The sequence below is a fragment of the Lichenostomus cassidix genome, chromosome 2 (assembly GCF_008360975.1).
Source record: "Lichenostomus cassidix isolate B80296 chromosome 2, HeHo_3.0, whole genome shotgun sequence".
NCBI classification, from domain to species: domain Eukaryota; kingdom Metazoa; phylum Chordata; class Aves; order Passeriformes; family Meliphagidae; genus Lichenostomus; species Lichenostomus cassidix.
In genome coordinates, this window is record NC_139482.1 from 63,529,378 (window position 1) to 63,552,633 (window position 23,256).

Below are 23,256 nucleotides of genomic sequence, written 5' to 3' on the forward strand. Positions count from 1 at the left end.
CCTACCTTCTAACTATATGAGGTTGGTTTTTTGGGATCTAGCTGCTTGCTGCTATATAGAAAGATCCGAACAATCAACTTTGCTTATACAATCGTGTATCTCCAGTGACAAAGAGTACAGGACACTCAGGACACTTCAGAAGAAATCTGTGATGACCTTTGCTGCAGGAAACTTTGGAGGCCTGACCATAAGCTGTTTTTAGAACAGAAATTTGACTAAGGCACAACCAGCTCAGCACCACTGTAGTTTGGTCTTACCTTTTGAGAGCAGCAGGACGATGCTGCTACAAATCACATGGCCAGCGACTAAAATCCTCCAGGCAGAGAAAGAAATGTTGTCCTCTGCCTCGACTCAGTGATTTGGTTGGCTACACAAATTGGTTGGCTTTTTTTGTAATCAAACCTACTCTTTAAATCAAGAAGAGACAGAACACTGAGAAAGACAAAGCTTTTCTGTAAGTCAACTTCCAAACTTGTCTTTTGTTAAAAAAAAACCCAAAACAGTGCACTACTACTTCTGTCACCTCTACTTCTACTTCCTTTTCTTCAGCACGGACCATAACACGAGCATTTCAGCATTTCAAGTTTGGTTGTAGGCCCTCCAGGCTGCCAGCTGTCAGATCCAGAAAGCAGGACTGTCACATCTGCCAGACTGGCTCTCACACCTACTCTCTCAGATAACATAATGTATTTTCCAAGTCACGCTAACAATAATACGGCATTACACAGCGCCTTCCCTGCCTCAGGACACACACCAAACAAAGGCTATACACCTTTCAATAAAGGATACCCAGCCAGTGTCTTAGGATGGCAAACAGCCTCAGTACAGTGCAGTGTCTGTCTGAGTACCTGCTTTAACTGAAGGGAACAAGCATTGTCCCCACGTGAGCACACACTGACATCAGTAGGTCAAGCACCAACTGCTAGACATGGGTCATTATTGCTTAAGCATCTAACGTGCACTTGGCATTGTATAAGCTCCTTAAAGAAGATACAATCCTTTCGGTAGAAGATTTCTTCCTTCTAACTTCTCAAAACAGCCTTCTTTTCTCAGAAGGCTACTTAGATCAACCTTCCCCTTTCAGTAATAATTACAAAGAAAAGGGAAGAAAGAACATGAAGAAAGAAAAAATATTAAATGTGTTTCACTGACTGGCACACCTATACATGATCAGATCACTGAAAGATGCTCTTCTTTCCACGCCTTTATCCCACTATATCCCTATAAGGCAAAGCTACCTTCTGCTTTTGTTAGATCAGGCATGCAGCTTCTGAAGCAAGTCTCCAGATAGTCAGTCCTGCCTGGGCTTTTGGTTGCATTGTGGAGTGGTCCTGGAGTGCATGAACAAATCCCTCTTGGGAGGAATTAACTAGAAGCATCATGTTCCCTGGAGCGAGCAGCCAGCAGCACCAGACTGCTCAGAAGTAAAAGCAACCCCAAAATATGCCTGGTGCAAACCTCAGCATTCCAGCACAGTTTTCAGAGATACTCTCTCCAGTTGGTCCATGCTACTTGTTAATATAGCCATAATCATAAAAAACAAAACTTCTGCTCTCATTCATGTTTATGCCACCAAATAAAAAGATGGTATTATTATATTCCACTCTAATATTGCAACAGTGTAATGCTGACAGCAGCAAGAGCATCTTGAAGTGAACATTGTAAAGAATAGATCAAAGTTGTTTCAGCTACAATAACTAACCTAATTTTTGTAGTTTTACAATGAGTTCTTCTACTCTTTAAAGTATTTGCTCTTTGTCCTACACCAAAATGGTAAAAAACAATTATCAAAGGGAAAAAGTAAAACAAACTGAATCTTTTCTCTTCATCTTGCACCAAAATAGTAAAGAATTATTATAGAAGGGGAAAACTAAAACAAAGTGGATAAAAAGATAAAAAAAGTACTACCTTTCCATCATTAAACACCATGAAAATAAACATTAGGCATAATAATAAAAATTTAGGCTTTAGTTGTAAAAGTTGCCAGCAGAAAATTTTGGGCAGCAGTGCTTTTTTCATGTGCTTTCATCTGAGTTTATGTTAAATATCCTCTGGTATTTTGTCCTCATAGTGGATCTTACATTCTCTTTGAAAATGTCATTAGACCCTCAAAGTCTTGACACTTATCGTAACTAATTCAATTAATAAGACAGTTCATCACATCTCTTTTCAGTGCATGGAAGGCCAAGAATTCTATGACATGTATGTCTAGCTTTACTTTTTGCCACCTATTAAAAAGTACCTGCTGAGTCCATGGAAGTTTTCAGGCCACTGGCTAAGAGCCACCTGTCTACAAAATCCACCATATTTGTTCTTTTCCTCATAAGCTGTTTGTCCCTGCAGGAGCAAGAGCATAACACTCTAGAGTTTCACTGGAAGTCGCTAAGAAATACCTTGTGATAGAAATCTCCTTGTGTTCCAGGTGCAGGAAACCAACCAAACCTCACCCATCTATCTGTTTAACTTTTGCTAAACAGTTCTGGACCTGGCAGCAAATTTATGAGCAAGAGTGACATAGACCACTGTGCTGAGGACCTGTCTGAAGCCAAGTGAAATGCTCTCCTAGTACTCAAATCCTTCTTGAAAGCTTCTCTCTTTACATGCCTTCCACGTAAGAGACGACTCTAAGCTCACTGCGAGCAGGAAGCCCAAGCACAGAGGAAGTGTGTGTAAAATCCACAGTTTCAACTACACCACCACTGTCCATTTTCATGAATGAAAAAGACAAAGTCAGTAGGGGAAGCTGGGGCCCGTCACAACTGCTACCATGCTATTTGTACTCTCCCTTCAAAGCACTGTGGATCTGTGTTAGTTTCCTGTGAAGACAATTGCTGTTATGTATTAAACCAGCCAGGGACATATTTCTAATATGGTTAATTTTTAACAGTGCAGCTGTGTGCCTGACTCCTTGTCCTGCATTTTCAAGAGCTGTCTGAGAAAGTCTGGGACCTTTAATAAGTGATCAGTGTTTAAACCGCATTCACTGGTGACTCTTTGCACAGGACCGAGAAAGTGAGGGGTTGGGCTCCAACCTCCCAGTTCAGCTCCACAGACCAGTGCCATGTTACATCTGTCACACAGACCTAGTGCCACCTCTTTGTCCATCTGTCTCAGGTGCCATTTGACTCATACAGAACACGCAAAATGAGTGAAGGTGCATGGGAGAAGTTAAAGGATTTGGGATATTCTCCCTCCTTAAAAGACCAAGTAGTTCCACAAGCAGTGGAGTCCATGAAGGCTGGTTGCCTGTGGCTTTGCCTCTACCTGACTCCATGCACAGTGAGATGCATGCTCTGAGAAAAGCTAACCCTGAGCAATGGCTCACACCCCACTGCACTCTCACATCTGTGATAACACAGCGGAGCCTTTCCTTTGGAAAGGTCACCCTTTTCTGTTTTTGTTCCACACCCAGCTCCTTGTTTCACAAAACTGCTTGGAGCTCAACATGCATGTTAAATTTGGCTGGAGCTGACCAGTGGACTCCAACCTTACTGCAGAGACTCAGAGAGATAGGAAGATAGTGTAGACCACAAGGAAAGCAAACTAAAATATCCATCTTGGCCCAAGAAAAATGATGTTGAACTGGCAAGAAAGGTAAACCAATGGATCTGATGTTAAACTCAGAACTGCAGTTGCAGTTCTGCAAGATTCATCAGTAACAAAACCAAGCGTAGTCTTGCCCAGGGAGGTTTAGTTTACTTAGGCTTGTTTGAAACACAGCTTTACTTTTACTTACTGTGAATTGCATTCTGTTTATGAATAATATTAGGTCTACCTTCAGGGAAATTAAATTGTAATCTCTCCTCTGTTCCATTTCTTTAACGCATTCGGTTTACTACTGTAACGTTTTTGTGATTTACTAAATTCCAGTTACAGAAAGTAGGACAACATTTTGTTCCTATGCAAGAGAGGAAAACTGTATCTGTAGATTTAGGTACAGATAACAAATTCAAATCTCCTTTAAATGACAGAGGACAAGTAGGTGTCTGGGGTTTTTGAGGAGAGGTGAGATAATGAAAGGGTTTTTCCCCTGGAGGATCAAAACAAGCTATTTTTCCTTAACATGATTCATAATATAAGACAGATACCATTAGAAACAAAGATAAATTTATGGAACATTCACAATTTTACATATGGCTATGTATGTCCTATTAATTTTGGTGAACAGAGTTGGTAAACAAAAAATTATTTACCGTCTAATTTATTTTGGATATTGTACCTTTTTATATACATACACATGTACTAATGTGGGCTGCAGTGCAGTCTAATCTCGCCGGCATTTATTTATACCTAGGAAAAAACTGCTTTCAACCTGCAGGTATTTGCCATGACAAAGCTAGCACTCAACAGTTTCATTTTCTAGCACCAGCCTGTGTCAGTTTTTACATTATATTGTCTTTTCCAACAATTCCCTGACTTTACACCTAGGGTTTCTCTTTGGTGTCTACTGCTGGTAACTATACCACACATAACTTTCCTGTCACCACTGTCCTGGAGAAAATGAAAGTATCCCTTCAGCCAGTCTCTGCAGGATGAGTGACGTTTGCAAGGAAACCAACTGCTGAACTTTCTTTCAAATGGCCTAAAATAGTCAACAACCCGCTTTCAGTAGCTGGTATATTACTGAAAAAAGCAGACGATCATTACATAATTTCTTTAAAATAAGTTTAAAAAGCTACAAACACACCTCCTTGTACTAGTCCCCTGACTCATATTTTATGCTAAAATGCATATGCTGCAACACATAGGTATATATTTAAATGCAATCTACACTAGATTAATCAATTTAAGGCTCAAAGAAAAAAATTAAAGAGATTTTGAAAATCAGCAAGGACAATTATGCTCCTTTAGGCTTATGCAAATCACATGAAAGGGCATATAATTTGAGGTTAGAATCCCATCAACAGTGGGAATCCACCTTCCATTTCATGCAAGTGAGTAGCACCAAGCTCAGAAATTTGCTGTGTAGTATTTTCAGAAAAAAACATTGAGACTCTAGAGAAATATTTCATCCACCTGTGAGTGCACTACCTTCCTAGGCCTTTTCACAGTTATTACTCAGATCTTCTCATTATTATTAAAAATAAACCGTTATTCATTGTGAAAGAGTGAACTGTTCCCCCGCTCTCCGAAGTTCCAGTGAGTGTGACTGTCACCAAGCACTGACACATTTGTATTAGAGAAAAATGTTTCATTAAAAAAAAAAATCCTTCACTCTAACTTCAGTATTTTTTCAGGAGTGTTTTCCACATATGTTAAAAAGTTCCTTAAATTAGCATTTTCTATTTAAAATTTGTGCCTTTGAAAAAATAACAGCAGCTGATCAGCATACAAAAATACTGTATTTTCATTTTTTACATCTTTTTGAAGCACTGAAGATTGGTATACATAAACAAATAGAAAAGGAATCCCTCCACTTCACATCCCATCGACACGACAAGCCACTCACTATAAGTGGGAAAAGACTTATGATTTGGGGGTTATCCTGCATCATAAGATTTTGCAGCAAACTCTCCAGAATAACCCAAGAAGGCTCTTTCAGGTTCCAGAACATTTATGTGCTGAACTTTAGGGTCTCCAGGAAGTGAACAGAACTACTCCGAATTACAAGTCAAACACCCACCCAGCCAGAACTGTAATCCAAGCCAGTCAGCAGTACCACTGTTAACTGTCTGGAGAAGCTGAATTTGTTCCCTCTGCTCTCCCAGCTTTCCCTTTCTTTTTATTTCCAGAAGCAAGATGAAGGATAAAAGGGCCTTCTGCTATTTGTACTAATCACCTGTTAGTCCCAGGAGTTTGAAAAGTAAACTGACACATCCACTCATTTTTACTGTTTCCAGTATTTACAGTATTATTTCTCCAGGACTGTGAAGCAGCTGCCAGTGATTACTAGAATTTGGCATGTAGAAGCTCATGTATATGAAAAAACATGATCAAATAATATGCAGCTCATTAAAGAAAGTTTGTAACCCTGTTCCCTGCACTTATACTTTGCTTTTATCTCCTCGAAATATTTACCACACCACCTGATTAGGCTGATCTGCTTATGTATTTTGAAAATACAAATTATGCCATCAGTCATTCGTTGTATGACAGTAAACGTGCAATTATACAACTCAGCAAACTCCCACAGTGCACCGAGGCAGGCACAACCCAGCCCTGAGCGCCAGCACAGCGCAGACTACCCAAGCTTCATTGATCCTAAATGAAAACTCGGGCAATAAAGCAGCCCATGCTCTGAAGAGCAAAGCTTGGTCCAGCTCTGACCCACTCACCAGAGTCATCAGAGCCATGTCTTTCCAGTCTGCCTCTGCTGGCAAGGTGAGAGGGAAGCACTTGCACAGGAGGGAGTGACTAGCATGCTTTCCTCATCTGTAACAATGCTACTACCTTAAGACTCATTTTCCAGAGCTGGACATCTATGCTAAGAAGTTAAAGGACCTCAGTCCTGTGTCAAAACCTATTGTCACTCTTTCTTCTCTGTCTCCTCCAATTTTCTTTTGCGCTTTTATGGTCCTCCATGTGAGGATTCAGTCCTTTACATACATGCAGAACTGTACATCCAGGGTATCACCCTTGGCTTGCAGGAGTGGGATCCAATTCTTTTGGACTCTGACAGCACAACAGAATTTGCCCTATAACCACCAGGATGACAGAATAGTTTAAGAACCTTGAGAAATCTACTCTTCAATTTTTATATTGGTCTTCCTTTCTACCCCTCCTATCACACTTAAAGCCCCTCCCTACACAAAACTGGCAATAATATTTACACTAAGCTAGAAGGCAGGAAAGTAAGAAATTACGGTGTATGTATAAAATTTACGCTGCTGTATTTATTTCCAGTCTCATGTATCTATCATAGCACAATTAAAACTTCCCCAGTGCTAAACAGCTGGTTTCCTCTCTGTTGATGTGATACACTGTGTTGATTCACATGACACTGGATTCGCCCAAGGCTGCAACTCATTCAGAAAGCAAGCACAAATGCCATGTCCCATTTAAAATCCAAATGAGGTTTTAAAAGATCAGCAGAAATCTACATAAACCTCATTCCTTACTCCTTCAGAGCACAGAACATCATCTGAGCAAGCCTTTCCACCCTCAGAAGTCCCAGCCTAAGCGGTCACTATGACTGGCATGACACAGGTAGCTGCAGGGGACTGCTCTCTGCATCTCCTCGTGATGTAGAAGGGAAGAGCGATTGGTCCTGCACAGATCTGCACGGCACCACAGATCTATTTATACACCTCTAGCGGGCTGAAACTCTGCACAGAAACTGCAGCCATCTCTTCAGCTTTCAAATTGAAGAGGGGTGCTTGTCTCTAATTCTGATTCCCATGGTGTTCCCTGCAAAAATGACAATCATTTTAATTTTGCGTGGGGTAGAGCTGCTGGCATGTTTCGCACGTCTTTCCCTACACCAGCTTCAAGATTCTTACACCTTGAGGATTATCAGCTTTGTCACTGGGTTTTAGATTCCATATCTGTGATTTATAATATGACCACCCAAATTAATCGAGGGTAACACCTCCCCACTAGGTTCAATTAATCAGTAGGCACTGGAACTTTCCTTTCTTTTTTTTTAGCATATGACAATTATAAAACAACCAAAAAAAGGTAATTTAGAGTCATACTATACCAAACTGTCATTTGTAAGACTTTACTGTATCATTAGTCAGAGCTTCTGGTGACAATATAACCCACAAGACTGAAACTTGAGTGGCTTATACATGTCATCAAAGCCTTAAAAGATAAAAATGCCACCTTAGAAAGTGGGAGTATTCAATTTTTTCTAATACTTTTGTACTAGTATAAAGCATTCACTTAATTTAAAGCAGTGACTTCTTTTATTAAGATATTTGTATCTGTTTGATCTTTTACAAATATCTAATTCTTTTTTTCAGCTCTAATAGTGCTGAGAACTTCGAAGACAATTTACCAGGGCTTATTAATTAGAATTCCTACAAACCTTTAGGGGCTGGGTTTGGTGAAGGTTTTTGTTGGGGGGTTGTTTGTTGTTTGTTTGGCTTTTTCTTTTTTTTTTCCCCCTCCAAACCAGGGCACAGCATTGCAAATGCAAAATTCCAACCGCCTCCCCCAGATACCAAATTCTTTTTATGAAGTGGCAGATTAGTTATGTTACTTGGTAACAGCTGTATGGTGTAGTGGCTGGTAGTTGGTCTGTACAAACACACATCCATAGGCTAGAAAACAAAACCAGACAAATTCTCAGCTCTTGTAGAAAGGCTATAAACTCCAATGAAATTTAGCTGTGAAGGAATGCTGTGGCTCAAACTCAAAGCCATAGCTGTGGACATTACAACTAGTTACACAGTACTACTAATTACATATCAGAACTTGATTACTGACTTTCCTAGTACTGAAAATGCTTGTAAAAATAGAATGTTATACGAGCATTAAAACACATTAAAAAAATTGAAATGAAATATGGATGAATCAGTTATGACAATTTTCTATTAGCTCATGTTGCTCCACTGCAGCTTCACTGTATTTATAGACACATGCATGTGCACGCACCCATACTCACACACAACTTGGGGAAGTGCAGGAAAAAGAAAAAAATAGTTTTTATGAACAACCAAAGTAGTAGAAATTAAAGAACAGATTCAGTAGACCAATGTAGCACGATTCATTTCCATTATCTTCAGTAGAGCTTGACTAAGGTTGAAGTGCTTTGATGAACAAGGGTCCCCAAAACACAGTGCTCCTCAACCCAGTTATCTGATCATGGCTTTACATGAAACAAAACACTTGAAAGCCACTAAAGGAAAGGAAATGCTCAGGTTAAGCAAATGAAATCCTTGTAGAAATTCTACTAGTTAGAGAAAAACCCACAGTGGCTTCCTAAATTTTCACCACCTCTAGCAGCTTTTGAATAACGCAATGCTCTTTCTGGCAGCTTCATAAAACTGTATGTAATCCACACAAGAAGTTCTACAATGTCTCAGCACTTCCTGGGGACTCAGAGCAGTAGGGTAGCCTTGCAACACAAGCAGAGATTAATAATTTTCTAATGCACAGTAATAAATAATGTATCCCACATAGTACATAAATTAAAGCTGTAATTCCATCCCAGTTCTGTGATGACACCAGAAGCCCAAGATGGAATTTCAGCCTCCTTATGACCGGTCAGGATACGCATTATTCCTAAAATTATGATCTGAGAGTTTATCATGAACTGAGGTCTGAAGACATTACCAAAAAAAAGGACATGTAATTACAAGCAGAAAACACAATTATTAAGTCAGATATTGTTTGCGGAACTCGCTAAAGTGAGCAGTAAATCTCATCCCTCAAAAGCTCACTTAGCATATTTGTAACAAGGCAAGCAAAGATCACTTCTACTATCAAAAAAATGGAAGCTGTTCTAGTACTACAGGGCAGTGCTTCCACCACAGCAAACAGTAAGAAACTGCATGCTGAAATTCAGGTTTGTGTGTTACATTCAGCGTTTTCAGGATTCTGTAAGTCCTCCTACAACCATACACAGCATTTCAATCAGAAGTCAAACAAGTATTGTACATGTGCACAACAGGCATAAAATACCAGGATAGAGTCACAGTATGTCTCAAATCCACATTCCTGTCTTACAAGAAAGCTACTGAGCAAAGCAAAATACCCATCATGAGAAGTGTTTTATCCTTCTGCTGAAAAAAAAAAAAATATATATATATATACATACACACACCATTTATACACTGTAAAGGATCTAAAAAATCTTCATGAACAACATAGTCCTAATATTTCTCTTGAAGATAATTTAAAGAACTCTTATGAAGACTCTAAAGACATTTTACAAGTCTAACAACAAGCATTTTAATGCAAATAAGGTTAGAAGTATGAAGAGTGAGAGCCAAAGTAGTCATCTATATAGAGTTAACTGGTATATTCACCCTGACTTTTGCTACCAATTCCCATGTTTTTTAGCAAATCCCACTAGATTTCAAGGAGGTCTGGAGCCAGCTTTCTTTCAGAGACAAGAAGAAAATAACTTTCTGACCATCTTACACAAATAAGGCATGAAGCTTTACAGGATCATTCATGGTCTGGACTGGTTCCACGTTCTGAACTTTTTTGCATGGTATTATTCACAGATTTCTCTTATCTTCTCTCCCTTCCACCACATTCTTGATAATGTGAGACTTGTAAGTCATGCTCACTGTCTCTGGCTCTCTCTCCCCTCCTTGCCCCACTTAGGTTTCTAGCTTAGAGAGCTGTAAAAAGAAGTAAAGAAGGTGAAATGTGAAGATTATGAAAAAAAAGGCAAATAAATTTGTAGAAAGCTGATTTTTTAGAAGCGGAAAATATTTAAGCTTAGAGTAGCAGTTTTTGAATATCTGATGCTTCCCCACAAGTCACTGTATTATTTGTTCTTTACCTTCCTCCTTCCACTTTCCATTTCTATAATGCTAAAGCATTCAAACCTGAATATTTTCTGTATTCATATTTGAGCACCTTAACAGCAGCGCTCTCACATTCAAGGGGCAACTCACTTGGAGAAGCCTACTGGTTTTTCTGTTCTCTTTTAATCTCTTTGATAACCAGCAAAATTTAAAATCTGCAAATAAATATTTACATGCCTACATCTGCATTTATGGACACGTTTTCCAAGAACCTATTTTCTCCCCTTTTGCCTTCTCTGACTGTTCACACAAACAAAAAATGTCCTTTTCTCATGATTTTTTGGTACAAGGAAAGCAAGACAATCGTCTAAACCTTCTTGCCTCCATGCTATCTCCATCAGAAGCATATCATCACCTCTAAATAGCAACCTGAAACCTACTCAAGAGATTTACGTAAGTCATGAGTCAAGAACTAAAGCACTGAGTGTCAAAACATTCAAAGACACAGTACCCTCTGCTCCTAGTAGTAAAGGAGTAACTGCTGAGAATATGCAAAGAAGATCCTTGCACTGGAGAAAAATAGCAGTAAAAACTTCTCAGAGATCAACAGAATCACAGAATGGTTTGGGTTGGAAGGGACATTTAAAGATCTATTCCAACACCTCCCCTGCCATGTGCAGCAACATGTTCACTGGATTATGTTGCTGAAAGCCAACCATTCAAAATCATCCACATAAACTAAGGCATCAGCAACAGTAGCACACTGCTAGAAACCCTTCGACCTGGTGTGTTCTTGGAGGCTGATTATGTCTCAAAGAACAATATAAGCTCCCACAAAAGTGTTAACATAATGCCCGAAGCAAGCCTTCATCTGCCTTTTACTGGGGACTCAGAGAAAGGGATGGTTTGCTTTGGAATCTCTTAGATAGTAGGCTACAGTGCTCGTGAAATATTGCTCACAAGGAATGACAATCCAACACAGAGACTAAAAGGTGACCCTGTAAATAAATGTCAGCTGCAAAATCAAACACCTCTCCTGAACAAACAGTGCTATATTGACAATGTAAACAAAATACTGAGAAGAGAAATAATTCCCCAATGAAAAAAAAGAAGGAAAATAGAGGGAACATGAGAGAGAAGGGCACAAGGCAAACTTAGGTCAGTATAACTCTGACCAATGCAGGCTCTTGCCTTTCTCATCACCATACCATCTGTGCTTAACTATAAATGGAAGGGTTACCTATCATGTTCTCTTTCACTGTACAAATATCATTTTCATTTTCATATATTCTGAGAACTATATGACTTATTAACTCAGAAATTATTCTAAAATTTTGCCTATATAATACACACCACATTCATTCACATTCTTACTGCCCTAGTCAAGCAAGCACATACTAGAAAGTAATTCAGAATGCTTTTGTCCTATCTGGGAATTATGTTACAACACTTGCATTCTAAATTTAAAGTCATTTGTACACTAAAATCTGAGCACTAGCCTATTAATTGGTCTTCTTTCCCTCATTATTAGATCAACACACAAGACAAGATACATGGCTGAGGACTCAGCAAGAGGATAAATTTCAGCGCTTGCAACCCAAGGAGAGAAGCAGGACTTCAGAACTGTATAATTACAAGAAGAAAGAAGTAGTACAATTGAAAGATTCCCTATTTCTGACACAGCACATCTCAGAAGAAACACCAGCACTTGTCACAATTGTGTGGTGAGGACTTCCCTACTGACACCATACCCAGAGATGTGGACTTTTCACCATGCACAATTTCAATTTTCCTCCTGGAAAAAAGAAAGGAGAAGGAGGATTGAAGCATTTTTTTCACAGTATTTTAAAATTATTTAACTCTACTAGCTGAAAAAGACTCATTACTGTTGACTAACTGCATTGTTGCAATACAGGCTTTAAGAATCCAAAAGCAGAAGCTCTTGCTGCCTATTCAATTATTGGTTCTGATTTGTTCCTGACAAAATATAGGACAAATGAACATACTGCTAATGCATACTGTGTTAATTATTCTGCGGTGCCATGCAGTAACCCTGCTGGAAGTTCAAAGGAGTTGTGACAGATACGGATGGAAACAGTAGTGTATATATAGTTTAAATTTGCATTCAATTTTTTGCCGCTACAGCATGGGGAGAATTGAGTTGCAAGGTTGCACTACTGCTTAAAATGCTCACACATTATGCTACCGGATTAAATACTCCTGTGAGATAAAACTACCTCTACAGTTAAAGGGCTGAAGTTCAGAAAAATCAATTTCAACCCTGTTTTGTAAACTTCAGTACAGCTCCAGGTCTCTGTTATTGATACCAATTCAATAGACCACATTTACATTGCAAATCCAGACCGGGCTTAAAAAGTCAACCAGCTAGTGCACAACACTGAGAGCACTGGAGGGCCTGCAGACACTTACAGACAACACGTGGCCAAAACAAAGCTTTAATTCAGAGGAAAAAATACTGGCCTCTGGAATTGTAAGAACCACCCAGAGATAGGGAGTACAAAAATAAGCAGAAGCAATGTTATGAGCCCACACAAAACTCATTCTCCAACATCTTTACCAAAAAGCAGCCAATTCAGCTGAGCAGCAGCAGCCAGTTGCTGTCAGGGACCCCTGCAGGGCCCTGAAACTGGGCAAAACCCTGCTTCCTGCTCAGCCCAGCTGCCCAGGACATCCATGCCCAGCCTACAGCCCATGGGACACAATGCTGACCTCCAAAATGCCTAATCCAGCCTGTCACCCACTCACACACTCCCACGCTCCAGCATCCTTTGCCCCTGGGAAAACACAGCAGGTGCTGCCTCACCCCAGGGCACCTTTGACTCCCACAAACCCACAGCAAGTCGGGGGTTGCAGTACAAGAGGGGTTTGATCCCGAGCCTCCCTGAACACAGCAGATCCCACGGCAAACTCCACCTGTCAGGGAAAACCCAGGGTCAAATCACTGCAGCTCACGCTTGCTGAGGTGACACAATGCACTCCTAAACACAGACACAACTAAACATACCAATGGTACACGGAACCTTTCTCAGTAAAAACAGATCTACATGCATTTACAACATATAACCTCTTATGTTTTGATGTTGAAGCTTTGTTACCTCCCCCACCCTCCTTGAAATAAATATATTAAAAAAAAAATCTGTTGGCTTTCTTCAATCAATTATCATATTATACTAATAAATATTCTGACAGTGACACTGTTTAAACAACCTTTTCTCCACCCAAAATCCACTGGCAAAATCCACATATAAGCTGACCATCCCACAACCCTGCCTTTGAATGCTAATTGAAATCCACTTTCTCCAGCCAGCACAGCAAAGAGCTACTCTTTGGGAGGGGGAGAGCAGAAAAGAAATGAGAGAGGGGCCTTTGAGAGGAAATAAAAATAGGATCCCTTGATCCCACCACGACATGGCCCAGACATTCTCCCTGTGGGGGAGGAAAATGTTTCTTACAGCAGTAAGAGTTTTTATAACATTTTCTTCTTTTTTTCCCCCTGCGCAACTTTGCTTCCTGAAGAATGCTTTATATAAAAGACATGACATTTGGCAACCCTGCATTTGGCTCTGCTGCTTTGTGAAATTCTTTGGCAAGCGCCCTACGTGCTGACTGCATTAAGCACATCAGTTTATTTATTTATTTATTTATTTAGGCAGAAGTCAGAGGGAGCAAGCCATACAATTAATGCACAGCACAGTATCACTTCATTAAAAAAAAAAATGGGAGAAGAGCCAGGGAAGGAGAGGCTGGAGTCTCTCCTTTTGGGAAACCTCATCATGGGAGTAAAGATGGCTCTCCAACCTCCAAGTTGGAGCTGCTGCTCTGGAGCATATGCAGTGATTCTTGGATCTCAAGGCATTTAGGGAACATCAATTAATTAATTAATTAAGACTGGATTCCACAACAAAGGCAGGTATCATTACACAGCTATTTTGCACATGGGTAAAATGAGCCACAAAGTGAACCCAAGCCTGTGTCCTGAGGCAGGAAGCATGCCTTGCTCCGGCTGAGGGAGAGCTGCCCTGCAGTAGCGAGCAGGAGGGGACAGCACTGGCTGCCTGCAGATCCACGCTTCCCCCTCACACCACCACGGAAAACAGAAAACAAACATTTCTACACACCACCACTTCCCAAGGGTGCAGCCTGTATCTGTGAGGCACAAGAACCCCTGTCAATAAGCACTGATTTCCCTTGCCCCACATCATTTGCCCATGACATTCCTGAGCACCACCAGCAACAAGTCAGTGACAGCACTGTGTGTATCTATAATCCATAGATGCAGATACATGGGCATAGATATAGGTCATGGGCTTGGAAAAGCAAAACCTCCAAGGGTCAAGGACTCCAATGAGCAATGCCTGCCTCCTAGTCAGATGCCACGAGCCGAGCAAGAGAGCCCTACATTCATGGTTTGGAGTTATGGAGTGTATTAGTTTAGGCTTACAAGAGAACAAGATGCTTCTCAGAAACAATGGAATTTTTTTGCTTTTGTCATCATTACCCCTGTTTATTTACACCAGGGACCAACAAAGCTTGGCAGCACACTGCCATGGATACCCAGCAACAGCAAATTCATAGAATCATGAAGTTTTCAAGCTAAACAGGAAGGAAAGATGGGAACTGGAGATGACATGACTAACCTGCCCAGAGACAGAAGCTGGCCATCCCACAAGCTTGGCAAGCTAAAGCTCCTACACTTACCACATATACCCTGGTATTTCCAGGCCAAACTGCTAGCAGCAAAGGCCCCAGTCTATCCAAAGCATTGTTTAGCACACACACCATGAGGGAAATGTTGAAACATGGTCTGGTGCCTTCCACAGGAAGGAACTACCAAGTCTCTAAGCCTGCAGTCTGGGTACAGAAAGGACTTTTCTCTATCTCAGATGGCTGGAATGGGACTAGAGAGTCTGCCTGATCAGGTGGTGCTGCTTCAAAGGCTATGTCCAAGGGCACAGATATATCACTTAGCTTTTACAATAGTTTTCAGTAGCCTGGTCTAAAACAAGTGTTACCTGTTTGATGCTGAAAACATTTTCTACACACAAGTCTGAAAGAGACAGACGTGTTCTCATCTGTTGCGTGTGCCCTGCTGTAAAAAAGAAGTCTAACTTTGTTCCTAGAAAAGAAAATCTGGCACAGAAAATTAAACCTGCCTGGTGTTTGCTAGAAGAATATGAGGACAACTTTTTTTCTTTTAAATAAAAAATCTTGCATTACTCTCCCTTCCTGTTCTAAAACTTCTTCCAAGAACTTCTCTCCTTCATTTCTAGGCCAATTTTTATAATATCCAAGTAGTTATCACAACAGCACTGTAACAGCACAACTCTTCAAGGTTTATTCAAGGCAAACAAATCTCAACCAGACTGCCAGTTTCAGAAGTTTGGCGTGACCAAGGACTCGGAACAGTAAGATACAGAACTCAGCATCAGTTAAACTGCACAGCAACCCCTGCCAATTATCTGTCCTCAGTGGAACATGGACCAGGCTCTCCTTTGAAAAAGATTCAGGGATCTCAGCACTGAAAAGGACCAAATGCACACAAATCTGTCCACAAGGAAATCAATGGTAAAATTCCCCTCAACTGAAGCAAAATACCAAGCCTTCAGTAGCACAAGTCAGTCATTTTCTTCAGCCTGGAAACAACGCACTAGCACTTTAAGCGGGGATTTCAAGCTTGGTGAGGTGAGTTACCGATGTCCACACAGGATGCATACCTTGGCCTACAAGCTGGCTCTGAAAGTACAGGCCTAAAGCAAGCCAGGGAAACCTCAGCACAAGTTGTTTGAAGCTATGGTCTCATTAGCCTGAAAGACAGGCTTGAAAGTGCACACAAAATTTGAAGCCAAGGGGTTTTCAATCTGTGTGCATACACTACATATCAAAATACAAAGATGCACATGTTGTCCCAAAGGAAAATTTCACACCAAAACATCAATAAACACACTTTTTCTTTAAACAGAGGAAACAAAAAAATATTCTCCACCAAACATATCTTTGATGGCAACTTAGAGGTACTATCATATTTTAGCACAGACTGGCAATCTCACTAGCCTGAGGTGCACAGTGCAGAGATTATATGAAAAACAAAATTACACAGCTTAAAACTTAGGTATAGATATTTTACTTGAGGGGAAGGAGAAGATAATGATAGAGAGACAAGACTTGGAGGTAAAGGGTAGGAAAAGGACACAACACATGAGAGAGGGACAAGACTGGGTTGTTTTTAGCTTAACACTTGCCAAGTGAAAAAGCAAACATGAGTCACAGTAAAGGTAACTCAAAGTGTGATGTGACTGCAATGGAGAGCTGAGCAGACCACACTGCGTGAGTCAGCAGCACAGATAAAAAGGTTGATAAGAAGCAGCATATGGGACATGTCTTTACTAAAACAACCCTGCAGGACACAGGCCTTCTTTGCTCTAATGAAATGGTCGTGCCAAGCTGCACACGCTGGCTCGTACACTTGCAATCCTGTGAATCAAAGGACGCTACGCATGGTTAGAAAAGCAGCAGGCAAACAGCTGCAGACAGATCCACATGCAAAATAAAAGCACAGAAGGCAAAGCAACAGCACTGCCCCAACACTCACACACCCCGAGGAGCTCCTGGGACACCACCCGCCTAAGCACTCAGGCGGTGGGGTGGGGAGGAAGAGAAGAGGGGAAGGAAGCTGTCGCTGGGATCATGGCATTCAATGTGGCCGACAGCCAGCTTTTCCGTTCCTGCTAGTCAGACTTGGCCTTCCTGCAGGGTGCTGAGGGCAGACGGCTGCAGTATCCCCCCAGCCCCGTTCTGGCTCCCCTGCGTGCACCTGCAGAGCCCGCAGGCAGCTGCAGCGGCACAGCTCCGATGTGTCTCGAGAAGCCAAAAGGGCAGCTGGGGCTGTTTGCCAAGCTACACTCCAGTGTACCTGAAGCTCAGGTGGCTTTGCAAAAGTCAAGTTTAAAGCTCCATCTTTTGTTCAGGGTTGCAAATCCCGTTTTGCTGCAAGAGCAGAACATTTAGCGTTGCGTTCATGGGTAGCAGAAGCCATACAGTATATGCAAGACCATATTACTTGCAAAATGCAAATACTGCCTGACCACATAAACAACCTGCAATGGTGGTTCCTCACTGTCAGGATCCCTCCACTTCTGAATCTGGTCAGGCAAGATGAAGGTCCTCTGCCACAAGCTCAAAAGAGGATAGAGACAGACATAAGGCAAAGCTCAAATCACCTTTCATCTCACTTCTTGGATGAGGTAAAATTATACCCTGCCTGTGAGGGGCAAGATGGAAAATAAAATGCTCTATTTTTAGACAGAAGATCCTGCTTCATCATGTTCATCTAATTTCTAAGAAATGAACTTTGCAATGGTCTGCAGCTAAAGGGAATGAAACATGACTTGTTTAATTTTCTTTTAGTGCAGCTCATAGCATGACTAGCATAAATCTAAGGAAATCTGCTCTAGCCACATAGACACACCAGCTGTTTTATTTGGGACAGTCCCTATATTTTAGCTATATATATAGAGAGAGAGTTCATTTTTCCCAATCTGTCCTGCCAAAATAAGCACGTTATGTCCAAGCATTTCAATGGAGTTAGAAGGTGTGTCTATTCCCCCTGCTCCAAATGTCCTTATTTATAGATTTCAGAATTTGGCAGGTATGCCAAGGAAGAGCAGTTGCTGAGCCTAACACACTCTGCACAGCACCAGATCTGTTGTTACAGATTACAGGCAGAGAGAGAGACAGGAAAGTGTTGTACTTTCCTTCTTTGCACACGTCCTTGCTTTCAAATGCAGCTTTATGGAGATAACGACAGCAAGGGCTTGTCTAAAATAAAGCTGGACTGAGAGCCAAGGCTCATTGCTGCCCCACTGACAACAGAGCTTGACTCTGCACTTTGGTCATGCACTTTGCTAACCTAAGTGTGTGTATTCCAAGAAGTAGGTAGAGGAACTGGTCTCCTACAGTCACCAGGATCATTGGTGAAGGTAAAGGGTGGTCAGCCTGTATGAGAAACAGTGAAGTTAGTTCTCATTTCCTGTCGGTTTAAATCTTATCTTAGAGGCTTCATTAGCTGGTATTTTCTGGCCTGTGGGCTGTATTACTCACAGAAGGTCCCCCTTAGCTGCCTGCAGTTAAATATCTGCGCTCCTGGAATCCACCCTGCCCTGCCCACCATTCGCAGGCGGCAGCAGCCAGTGAATCACTCTGCAACCACAAATTACTGTGCTGGCCTTCCACTTGTAACTCTACAAACAAACATACTCCTGATTATAGTATCCACTGGCAAGCTGGAAAAAAAACCCAAAAAATAAAAAAACAACCAAAAAAAAACACCTAACAAAAAGCCCAAAAACCAAAAGATAAATGCACAGGATTCATGGAAGCTGATGCACAATTCTTTTCCCCCCAGTCTAATCTTTCCATTACCCCTTGAAGGGTCTTGGCCATGCAGAAACACCCTCATGCTCATTTTACTGCTGGGTTTCACACTTTTTGATTTTCTTTGAATTCATGATGCAAGTGCTTCTATTTATTCTGCAGATGATTCCTGAAATCACTATGCTATTTGCATGTGGACATACAGTGTCGACTAACCTGAACACAATTAGTGACAAACTGTGATCAGAACTCACATGCAGACTCAGCAAGGACTCCCTTGTCCTCAGCCAGGAGACAGTGCTGCGCCTATGTAAATCCTACCACAGGGCTCTCAGGCCCTCAGTGCAGAAACTGCTAAACATTGACAAATAGATGACAAACCGTGACTGAGTTCTGCGAAAAGGTTCCTCATCTCCCAGCCACAGCCGCTGGCAATACACACACTTCTGAGCATTGCTTTTCTAAAGGACCCATCAGATGCACTTGTGTCTCTAAGCCGAGCTGCAAGACACAGTTAGGCAAGGGTGACATCCTCCATCAGAGGCAGCTGAGGATGGGCATCAAGCTAGGGGAGAAGGGAAAGGTACAAGTGAGGCAGCACAAAGTTGATGATTCCATGAGTTAATCAGCACAGTACATGCCAGGAGCAGTGACTTCTTCCCATGTGTATGAACTCTGACCAGGAGCAATGCTGGGAAGAGTGCGCAGCCAAAGTCATGGCTAAGGGAGATGGAAGAGGGGCATTCACCCAATCCTCCACCCATGCCCATCTCTGAAGATTTATCTCAGCACCACATCATTAATTCTTTCCCAGTTTCCAAGGACTGGCTTTCCTATACACACTAAAGAAGAAAATTAGTTTTTCCAGTATCTCTAATTCCAGCTTGTGTTTGCAAAGCTCTCTGAGAAAAAAACCTGCCAGATTCTATGAATGATCAGAGTTATCACACTTGATACATATATGCCTTGAGCCTTCTGACCCCCTGGGACCAACAGCCATCCCTGCCTTTTCCTGGAAGAGATTATGAAGCACATCAGAAAACAAAATTACTAACTTTATTCCTAAAATCTCTCAACAGTTCTCAGTCTCAGTTCCACATTTACAGCTGGATGAATCTGAAAGACAGTCACTTTTGCAAGATCCAAGAATGTGACTGGGAACACAACAGCAAACACTCAAGCTCTGCTCTGCTCTTGAGTCTGCTACACAACCCTCTTCTGCCCCTCAGGGCACAGTGGAGATGGGTCACCACCTTCTGCATACAGGCTAATATATATATAAGTGACTTCTTTCTCATGCATTTTTGTATGCAAATCAAGACGTATTCTTAACTAGGTTATGACAATGCATATTACATTCAAATGCTGTATCAATTGAAACTGTTTGAATTCAAGGTGGTTGTTTGAGCAATATTTGGAGAAGGTTGTGTTTCCTGCTGAACTCACAAAGAAAATCAAATCTCAAAACTACTATCATTTACTGACTACACTTCATAAATCAGGACAGCCAGACAGCCTGCAGCAGCAGAGTCTTCTGCCAGGCCAGAGAGGGTATCTGTCATGTCAGTGCATTTAGCAGGCTGTTATATAGCTGGCTCAAATGAAAGAAACTGGAAGTTGTAGATGTAAGAAAATAGGAGTTAAAATAATTTCTTAACAAAAGTGATGTGCAGGAGTTCAAGATCTATGATTCCCAAGATACTTATCTAAGATACTGTGACCAAAAACCAAATTTGACTTAATAACTGCAATTAACTGTTCCTTTTAAAAACTACTTAATTTAAATGCAAAACAAGCCGATTTTTTTTTCTCTTCTCCTCTCCTATTTTTTAGTTCCTATTTTAAGGAAGCATTTAGTTACATGACAGAAACGTTTCAGAATCTCCTTTTTAGGTATTTTTGCTGAACGTTTATTTTAATATGAATATAGCCTGATACAAGTCGCATGCAAAAATTGAATGTAGTAAACAGTGAACAGAAACCACACCAGCAATTAAAAGAAGTAAAAAAAAAAGAAAAAGAAAAAAAATTAGAAACCCACAGAACTCTATGTTGGAGCAGATTACTGGTAGAACATCTATAGAAATATTATGTAGTCCAAGTTAAAAAAAATATATATGAAATTATTGTAAGTACTGAAAGCATTCTCTTCTTTAAGGACTATAACTAAAAAGAGCAAATGCAAAGCAATATTTAGAAGCTGATGATTTCCATAAAGTTCTCCTGATTGCTGATTTTAGTCATAACTGAAATCAGCAATTTAAATCCCCTGAAGAGTCTCGACAGGAAGAGCAGGGCTGATTTTTTTCTCCTAAGATGGGACACTCAAGATCATGAAGAATGTAGTTTTCTGATGAGAAGCAGATACATTGGGACAGAGACAAGTGCACACTACTATTCCATATTTAAAAAAGGCAAGAGACTAAAATATACACACATATGTGCACGTGTGAATACGTGTCCTCATTTTGTTATCACATCCTCTCAGGACACAGACCTGCATAACAACAGACTAGGAAGAGGAAGCTTTTGCAAAGAGGTAATGATCAGCAATTCTTGAGTGCTCAGGGCAGCTCTTCCAGATGCAGGAGCACCAGGACTGGCTCAGCAGCACGGCTCTTGGCGTATGCACAACACTGAGAGGCCAGAGCTGCAGGGCCAGGGACATGAACTCACAGTGATGTCTGACTGCTCGGGGTTAGTGTGGATACTGCCAGGATTACAATAAGCCTCGCTAAATCCATGCTGGGCACATGGTGACTCTGCACCATCCTCTGCCAGCACTCCTAGGACCACGATGAGGGCAACAAAACATCCCTCAGGGCTGTCAAGCCAGAGGCTGCACTGAGCAGGACCAAGGAGCCTGGCTGCTCTCATCTAGATGGAAATTGCCTGGCCCTCTCAGCTCAGGGAACTCTCCTATGGATGTCCTGTAGCAACTCCATCACTCAAGCTTCTCATGGATTATAGCACCACATGAGAACTCCTCTTCCCTGTCATGCATAGTGACAAGAACAAGGGAAGCTGTGTTTCAAAAAGAAAAGTACTTTCGTGTTCTATAGCAGAAATGGAATTAAAAGGCTTTAGGGGACCTGCAGAAACTTTCAAAGTCATAGAAGTGATCCTCCAGTGAGAAAAAAAAGGAGGAAAGTATTCATGGGGCACCACAAGCCATTTCTCAAGGCAATAGGTTACACTATGAAGGAGAACCTCTTCCTTTTTCTGTGCTCCCCCATACACTGAACAGCAAACACCTGGGAGCTGCAATCACAGCAGCTGCAAGAGCTGCCAAAGGGCTTTTTGGATTAAGCAGCAAAGGACAAGTCTGAGGTATAGTCTTCAATTGGTGCCTCATGCACTTAATGTAACAAGACAATGGAGAGTAACTCATGTATGTAGATAGCAATGAGGTAATTGAAGCTTAGTTCTTCTTATCCTGCTCTCTACTCCACATAAAAGAAGCGCCGTAAGTGCACAAACATCAAGGCTGAAAATACATCATGCTCCCAGTGCAAAACTCCCATGCCTCATGGAGTACTGCAGGCTTTACTGTGGCCATGCTACGCACCATCAGTAACAGGTACTGATAGCGTTTGCACAATATTCCAATAAGCAAAGCCAACCAACATAACTTCCTCTATTTCTGTGTAGAGTGAGATATTTACAGGAACAGCCTTTTGAATCACTCCAGTAAAATTAGCTTACTCAGATTTTTTTTTAAACTAGAACAGAGAGCAGAAGGGTAACATTGTCATTGGCGTTTGTGCATAAATCAGCTGTCTATTTACCACTGGTATGTTGCAATAATGAATTGCCACTATCTCTTGAATTATTTGCTGGGTTATTAGATTACCTAAGTTCATAGAATTGGAAAAAAAAATTTCTTCATTATTTCCTGGGAAACAACCTTCAGAAGCATGTGTTCCACCTCCTTTCCCAAAGCAATGCCCGAAATACTCCTGTAGGAGGTTCGTCTGTTTTATAAAAACCTCCAGTGATGATACTTCCACTTTCTCAAAGGCAAATAACTATAGCACCAAAATACCCTTATAATTTCAAAGCTTTCTTAAATGTTTACTTAGGTCTTGCCACCTTCATATTGAGCCCACTTCTTTGAGTCCTAACCCCAAGCAGTCAGGCAGTAGAGTTTATTCCCCTCCTCCCCGTAGGAACCTTCCACATACTTGAACACTACTATCATGTCTGTTACTGGCCTTGTCCCCTGTAGACTAAACAATCCCCATTCTTTCATGTTCTTTCCCAGGTCATGTTTTCCAAATCTTTCATCATTTTTCCTGCATTCTCCCTGGACACCATCCAGCTGGCTCTTGACTGTGTTGTGCCCCAAACCAGATATTAAGCCATTTTGAACACTGAATAGAGTGGGCGCGTTATTTCATGCCTTTACTTTACAGAACACCTCAAAACAGTGCTTTTTTGAGGAACATGGATGGGAAACCCATGTTCCTTGTATGGCTGTATGATACCCATGGTTTCCGGT

General features: G+C 41.2%; 1 protein-coding gene across 27 annotated transcripts in view; it reads right to left on the minus strand.

The window, feature by feature from the left end:
* ATXN1 (ataxin 1) overlaps window positions 1-23,256 on the minus strand; it is a 349,836-nt gene that overhangs the window by 168,168 nt on the left and 158,412 nt on the right. For 3 of the 27 annotated variants that reach the window (XM_085051847.1, XM_085051836.1, XM_085051849.1), the window contains one exon: window positions 12,116-12,159. The exons of 23 other annotated variants lie outside the window; for them this stretch is intronic. The gene's annotated coding sequence lies outside the window, so the exon portion shown is untranslated. Of the gene's footprint in view, window positions 1-12,115; window positions 12,160-17,442; window positions 17,559-23,256 lie in introns of all 27 variants that reach the window. One more of the 27 variants, XM_085051835.1, reaches the window with a different exon arrangement.